This window comes from Carcharodon carcharias, chromosome 13 (assembly GCF_017639515.1).
Source record: "Carcharodon carcharias isolate sCarCar2 chromosome 13, sCarCar2.pri, whole genome shotgun sequence".
Taxonomy (NCBI): Eukaryota; Metazoa; Chordata; class Chondrichthyes; order Lamniformes; family Lamnidae; genus Carcharodon; species Carcharodon carcharias.
In genome coordinates, this window is record NC_054479.1 from 33,864,896 (window position 1) to 33,873,314 (window position 8,419).

Consider the following 8,419-nt stretch of genomic DNA (forward strand, 5'->3'; position numbering starts at 1 on the left):
CTGCTTCTATCACTGCTTTTGCCTACAACCACACCACCCCCTCCACTTCTCTCCCCCCCACCCCACCACCACCACCACCTTAAACCAGCTTATATTTCAACCCTTCCTGGGATTCACCTAGTTCTGTCGAAGGGTCATGAGGACTCGAAACGTCAACTCTTCTCCGCCGATGCTGCCAGACCTGCTGAGTTTTTCCAGGTAGATCATAATGAATGTTGGTCCTGGAATTGGACTCATTATTCTCTAGTTGAAAAGCCAAAGGGAAAAACCAAAACTGACAGACCTGGGACTAATGATATAGTGTAAAATCCAAATGGAGAATGTTTGTGCTTTTTAAAAATACTTGTATGAATCTTAATGCATTTTTCTCTAAAACTGTACTTTCTTTTTTAAATACGTGGTATTTTGAATATCCCACTAGCCATACTAAGTGAGCAAAACTTTTGAATATGTGGTCTTTGGTTCAGTCAATTAATAGTATATTAAGTATTAATTGTCACCCTCAAACTTTGGAGAACAAACTTGACATGATGGATGGGAATGCACATTGAATCCTTCAAACTGCTGCTCTCAACTGCAACTGACTATGTGGCATTGAATGTATTTTTTATAATAAATACTCAAAAGGCACTCTAACTTCCTTTATGTCTGGGTATTCCACTGTTGTGTGAGGTACCTATGTAAAATCATAGCTTGTTGAGTTTAGATTGTAAGAGTGATGAACTTTTAAATGGTAGTATTAATGAACTTACCATCTTGTTAGGAACTAGAGATAGTTTAAGTAAATAATATTTGTATTTATGGGAGTTAGGAATGAGATTTAGCTTTAAAGTTTAAGTTTGATTTATATTTCTGTGTTTGTGTGTTAAGAAAAGGTCAAATTGTGTTTTAGTTTTAATGTCAAAGGTGCCTGCATTTCTAATGAGAATTTTACAACTGTTGCAGCTAAGTTAAACAAACAAGGGCAGAGAGGAGTCCAGAGAGGCAGGTCCCTCCCACAGACACACACGCAAGAAACTAGAAACAGCAGCTTGAGTTGGAAGCTGTTTTGAGTTCAGTTGGTTTTGAAGACAGCAGCCAGGAGAGACTGGATAGATATCTAGTCCCAAGCTAAAGAAAATATTCCACAAATTCAGGGGGTAGAATGGGAGAAAGTCCGAAGCAGACCTTCTTGTCAAAGGGAAGGCCAGGAACCTGGAAAAGGTCCTGTTCAGTGAAGTTAAGAGTGAGGGGCAGAGAGAAAGGCTCTGAGCTTCAGATTTAAAGAGACAAAGCTGCAGAAAGCAGATTTAAAGCGAGAGCAGATTGCAAGAGGCCAGAAGGCCCAAAGCGACGTCTATGGGCATGTGAAGCAATGGTGTACTGTTGACGGCTGAGTCAGAGAGAAAGAGTGCGTGGAAGACAGCTTGAATGCATGTGGTAGACCAGCGGAGAGGAACATTAGAAGGAGAATTTGAAACCTTGGAGGTGAACACTTTTGGAAGGTCTGAGAGAGAGCCTCGGTTGGGAGAAGATTCCAAAGTGAGCCCTTGGAAAGTGGTGATAGGAAACCCTTGTGTGAAAGACAGAGTTTGGTGAGACCAGTTGGCTCATGGGGTGTGACAAGAGTCTGGGGGGAGTTGAGGAGAGATCCATAGCATCTGTTTGGGGTGGCATCTGTCACTTGTTTTCAGAGTGTGGTGTGTCTGACCACAGTTGGCCATAGGTTTACATGGACTGTGCACTTACTGTGAACATTAAAGTATAAGATAATTGTTGTATCTTGTATTATCTTTACAAATCTGTGTATACCTGTAAAGATATAGTTGTGGATGAAGGAGCATTGTACTATAGTTAATCTTGTTTAATAAATGTTTTACGCTTTTGTTAAAAGTTCATTAGCTGACTCTGATTACTCTGTTCAGTAGCCCCTCTCCACATATCTAAACAAACAAATAAAAGTTAGGATCTATCAAGCTGGGTTCCACCCTGGAATCAGGCTTGTCCAGTGGTAACGTCTGATGGGGATCTTAACATTCATTGCTGCTTCTGCCCAAGATGAGTTCCTTCAGATATCCATCCCAAATAGACTGTTCAGGCAATATCCTTTTATTGTTGTAATAGTCAGGTAATGTCAGAAATCTGATAATATGCTGGTGTAATTTTATTTTGTTGTTGTTATGAGTGCTGGTCACATAGATTATAATTCTGATGTCATTACTTCTTGTAACTCTTATTTGGAATTTAGCTGCATAAACACAAGCGCTTGGAAATATAATGCTAATATGGTACAATTAGTATGCTTCTTTCCTTAGCTTTATTGTACACCCTTTTTTAAAAGGGTTTAAATACAGCCCAAGATCATTGAATGCCTAAGTTCCTGGTGGCAATATTTGAAACCATCTTTACATTGAACCTGTTTGTATGAAATATATTATTTTGATGACTTTTGTAACATGTCTGCAGATGTGGGCTGTTCTATATAATTTCATTGCAAAGATAAGTTAACATAATATGCTGAGTCAAGCTTGAACCAGCTTGGAGTATACTTTGACTAAGCCAACACTTAAGGCAAGTCAAATTGCAGATTTGCAGAGCTTGCCCCGATTTAAGTGGATATCATAGAATGGCTTCCTGCTGAGCTGTAACCATTCCTCTACAAGTAATCACCCAATTCTTTTTGAAACTACAATTGAATCTATTTCACCTCTCCAGCAGCGCATTCCAGATCTTAACCACTCGCTGAGTAAGAAAAAGTTTTTTTCTCGTATCGCCTTTGGTTCTTTTGCCGTCAACCTTAAAGCAGAGTCCTCCAATTCTTGACCCTTCCATCAGCGAGAATAGTTTCCTCCTATCTACTTTGTCTATCACTATCCTCCTCATAGTTCAAAATACTTCCAAGTTTGTGTCATCTGCAAAGTTAGAAACTGAGCCTGCACACCCAAGTCTAGGTTATTAATATAGATTGAGAAAAGCAGTGGTCCTAGTACCGGCCGCTGGGGAACCTATTTATGTACCTCCTTCCAGTCTGAAAAACAACCAATCACCACTACTCTTTATTCCCTGTTACTCAGCCAACTGATATATACAATTGATACACCACAGAAGCATGCAAATGAGGACAATTTCTGGTCTGACTCTGCTAAGTTAACAAGCTTTATCTAATAAGAACTTAGCTTTTGATTAGGAAGGGGAAAATTAACCAGGGATTTTTTCTGATGGTTAACCAATGACAACCCCCCCCCCCCCCCGCCAGACCCCTGCAAATAAATGAAATGACGAGGCTTTCAGCTTTGAAGCATAAACAAAAGATAGTCGATTGGCCACCCCTTATAGTTGAACAAATGGAAAATCAGGCAGGATGGCTGCTATCTGATCCTCAATCTTCTATTTTAACCCTCCATCCAAGTGCAAAGTTCCAGCCTATGTGCATAGGCATTTAGTGAGTGCAGGATTGTCTTTGCTTCCGATGATGCTCACGACTAAATACCTGGCTGGGGTCATGCAAGAAGGGCAGACATTGAGTTACTACAAGTTTCCTACTACCATTCTAACTGTACGCTAACATCACTTTAGCATCTTGAGCAAAGGTTAGCAGAGAATTTCTATAAAAACAGAGCTGTGAGACAAGCCTTCTAATGTCTGCGTAATATGCAGAAAATACTACAAGCCTTATAGACCCAGAGAGGAAATAAAATTGATGACAACATGAAATTGTAAATGGGACTTTAAAACACTGATGTTCACTCAAGGTAAAGAAAAAGAACCTCAATATTTTCAACATATGGATAGAGGGGAAAAGAAACTGCCTGGGAAAGATAATCATCTTGGAAATGCAATACCAAAAAAGACCGTGGAAGGGCTTTGGTTAACATTAATCCAGGATCCTACAAATGGCTGCCTAAAAACCCCTGAGATGAGGGTGACACTCAATGAATTAGCATGTTAATTGTTGGGCTATATTGGCAAGCAGAGATGTTCAGAGGTTGAAATGTAATTTTGTTAATGATGGATGTGAGATATACCTCCAAGATGGTATATCTCACTGCAAGAGAAAAAAGGAACCTTTCCTCTAATTTCTTTCTTCCCCCACCCCCTGGGAATGATTTGGATTAAACCGCATTGGTATGAGCTGCTTGATCAAATAATAGAAGCAAGTTTCACAGAATAGCTGGGTGGGATTAATGGTACCTGTGGACTGTATGCAGCTTTTATCACTAACTACGGCTCTGTTCGCCTGCTGCACTTCCTGATGAATTTTGTTTGTTTATCAGAGCTTTAACACTTGTCCTATTTGAGTATTAAAGAGATTTGTAGAAACAAAGCAGTGTTCTTTCTGCACGTCAGGGTGAAGGATATTGGGACATTGTTATTTTCTCCACAATTACTCTCCCAGGTGAAAAGTTTATGGTATATTTCTGAATGAGGGATGATTTGGAGACAAAAACAGAAACAGAAATACCTGGAAAAACTCAGCAGGTCTGGCAGCATTGGTGGAGGAGAGCACAGTTGACGTATCAAGTCCTCATGACCCTTCAACAGAACTAAGTAAAAATAGGAAAGGGGTGAAATATAAGCTGGTTTAAGGGGCCGGGGGTGGGGGCGGTTGTTGGGACAAGCCGCCAGTAATAGATGGAGATAACCAAAAGAAGTCACAGACAAAAGGACAAAGAAGTGTTGAAGGTGGTGATATTATCTAAAGGAATGAGCTGATTAAGAGTGGAAAGCAGGGCAGATAAGGTACAGATAGCTCTAGTGGGGGTGGGGGAATACTAAAAAGTGCTAAAAGGTAGAGATAAACAATGGGTGGGAATACATTTAAAAATAATGGAAATAGGTGGGAAAAGAAAAATCTATATAAATTTTATTTCAGGGGGGAAGGCAAGTGGTGAGCATGACACAAAATCTACAGAGGAATATAGACAGGTTGAATGGGCAAAAATTTGGCAGATGGAGCATAACGTGGGAAAATGTGAGGTTATGCACTTTGGCAGGAAGAAAAAAGGAGCTGAATATTATTTAAATGGCAAAAGACTGCAGAAAACTACAGCACAGAGGGATTTGGGAGTCCTCAGGCATGAATCCAAAAAAAAAACATACAAGTTCAGCAGGTAATAGGGAAGGCAAATGGAATGTTGGCCTCTATTTCAAAGGGAATGGAGTACAGAAATGGGGAAGTCTTGCCAAAACTATATAAGGCACTAGTTAGACTACACCTAGAATACCCTGAACAATTTTGGTCCCCTTATCTAAGGAAAGATATACTGGCATTGGAGGCAGTCCAGAGAAGGTTCACTATGTTGATCCTGGGTATGGAGGGATTCTTTTATGAGGAGAGGTTGAGTAGGTTGGACCTGTACTCATTGGAGTTTAGAAGAATGAGAGGTGACCTTATTGAAACTTAAGATTCTTAGGAGGCTTGACAGGGTTGATGCTGAAAGGTTGTTTCCCCTTGTGAGAGAGTCTAGGACCAGAGGGCATAATCTGAGTAAAGGGTTGCCCATTTAAGACCAGGATGAGGAGGAATTTCTTCTTTTGAGGGTAGTGAATCTGTGGAATTCTTTACTGCAGGGCTGTAGAGGTTGGGTCGTTAAGGATATTCAAGACTAAGACAGAATTTTAATCAGTAAGGGAATCAAGGTTTAAGGGGAAAAGACAGGAAAGTGGAACTAAGGATTATCAGATCAACCATGATCTCATCGAATGGCAGAGCAGACTCGATGGGCCAAATGGCCTACTTCTGCTCCTATGTCTTGTGACCTATTCTTGCTCCTCTGTTTCTATTTATTAAATTAATACTTTGCATCTATGCTTAACAAGAAGATGCAGCGCAGGTCACGGTGATTCAGACATTTGAGAGGTTCAAAATTGCTAAAGATGGGATATTCGGTAGACTGTCTGTACTTAGAGTTGATAAAACACCAGTACCATATAAGATGCATCCAAGGAGATGTTGAGAAAATTGAATGTGGAAATTGCGGAGGCACTGGCTATAATTTCCAATCTTCTTTAGACTCGGGTGGTGCCAGAGACTATTATTGCAAATATTAACACCCTTGATCAAAAAAGTGTGTACAGTTAAGTCCAGCAACTACAGGCCAGTCAGTTTAACATTGGTGGTGGGGAAGCTTCTAGAAACAATAAGTAGAGGTTCAGAGCATGGTTAATAAAGCATACCGTGTCCTAGGCTTTATCAATAAAGGCATAGAGCTCAAAAGCAAGAAAATTATGTTAAACTTGAATAAAATATTGGTTTGGCTTCAACTGAAGTATTCCGCTCTGAAGAAGAGTCATACGGACTCGAAACATTAACTCTTTTTCTCTCCACAGATGCTGTTAGACCTGCTGAATTTTCCAGCATTTTCTGTTTTTGTTGGAGTATTCCATCCAGTTCTGGGTACCACATTTTAGGAAGGAAGTGAAGGCATTAGCAGGAGTGCAGAAAAGTTTCATGAGAATAGTTTCAGTGATGAGAAATTTCAATTACGTGGTGGATTGGAGACATTGGGACTGTTCTTGGAGAAAAGAAGATTGAGAAGAGTTTTGATAGAGGTACTCAAAATCATGTGTGCGGACAGAGTAGATAGGGAGAAATTGTTTCCATTGGTGGAAGGATCAAGAACCAGAGTATATAGATTTAAGGTAATTGGCAAATGAAGCAATGGCAACATAAGAAGGAACTTTTTCATGCAGCAAATCAGAATGCCTGAAAGTGTGGCAGAGGAAGGTTCAATCGAGGCATTCAAGACAAACTTGGATTATTATTTCAACTTATATTTCACCCCTTTCTTGGATTCACTCAAGTTCTGTCGAAGGGTCATGAGGACTCGAAACGTCAACTCTTTTCTTCTCCGCCAATGCTGCCAGACCTGCTGAGTTTTTCCAGGTAATTCTGTTTTTGTTTTGGATTATTATCTATAAAGGAAGAATGAGCAGGGGTACGTGGAGAAGGCAGGGGAGTGGCACTAGGTGAATTGCTCCTTCAGAGAGCCACCACAGACACGGGCAGGCTAAGTGGCCTCCTTGTTTGCTGTAAACATTCTGTGATTCTCTGATCTGCACTTCTGACCAGCTAACAGCAAGTGTTCTATATTAATGCTGCCTTTAGTGTTTAATTTCCTATCAAACCACTATATATGTGTTGTAGCTAATGGTTTCTCTTTGGATTTCCCCCCTCCTGCCTAAAAAGGACTGTATTCTCTTGCCACTTAGTTTCTTCCCTATATCATGTACCTCCTTCCATTATCACCTACCTTCCTTATTATTAAACACTACCCACTTCTGCTGCTAAGGCCACTCATTTTCAACTTCTAGTAGATTGTTAGAACCCAATTGCAAATCACTGTTGTTACTCTAGCAGTGCATTGGCTGAATCACCCTTTGAATGGGCTAATGAGAATCATATTTTTGGATTATTTAAAGACACAGTTTCTTTAAGCCTCTTGCAAATTCAACAAAGTGATTATCTGTTGCCTTTGAAAGCTCCATGCTTATTTCTGGCATTCTTACCTAGGATATTTTCCCAGTTTCATAAAGGTATATACGACATAATTGGGTTTAATCTTGTGGGGGGAGGTGGGGCATTTCTTTTTTTAATAAGAAAAAGATAGTGAAATTCTGGGAAAGGCAGGACTTTCAGATGTGTTCCATTAAACTACCAAACGTGTAATGTGTTCCCTCACCTATGGCCACTATTTCTGGAAAAATGCTGGTCAGAATATTAGAATTTACAGGGAAGGTTCATGCACTTATACATGTTCCGTTGAGCACCTTTCTTTGTATTTCCCTACATTTACAATAGTGACTATCCTTTAAAAGCACATCATTGACCATGAAGCACTTTGGCACATCCTGAAATCATGAAAGGCACTAAATAAATGTGATTTCATTATTAGGAACAATAAATTTAAAACAAATGTTTTTTTTTTAAATGCATCATGACATTTACTAAATAGGAAGCAAATCTGAGTTTGTACCCATATGAATAAAATATCTGAATTGCAACAAAAGTCCAAAATGTTAAATATTTAAAATACTGTAGACAATGAGGAAAAATATCTGTTTTCATTCTGTGGTTTGCTTTGCCATTTTGAACAATCTTACCCAATTTGGTTTAACATTTTATATTTTCTAAAACGCCTCTGAGGCTTCCGTTGAGAAACGTGGAATTGATAGTTGCTGTCTGTTTGCAAAGTGCATTTTATAGTTAGTTTTATTTAACGGAGTGCCTGTTTCAGTTGAATCTCTTGTATCTAGATGTGAATTGTAGATTTTGCTACTTTTTTGTAGGTGCGTCTTTGATAAACTAAAATGTGTGATGCTGATCAAAAATGCAGTTCTATTAAATATTTTGATCTTATTTTGATGTAACATTCAATGTTTATTTTCCTTATTCTTTCATGGGGTGTGGGCATCACTGGCAAAGTCAGCATTTGTTGCG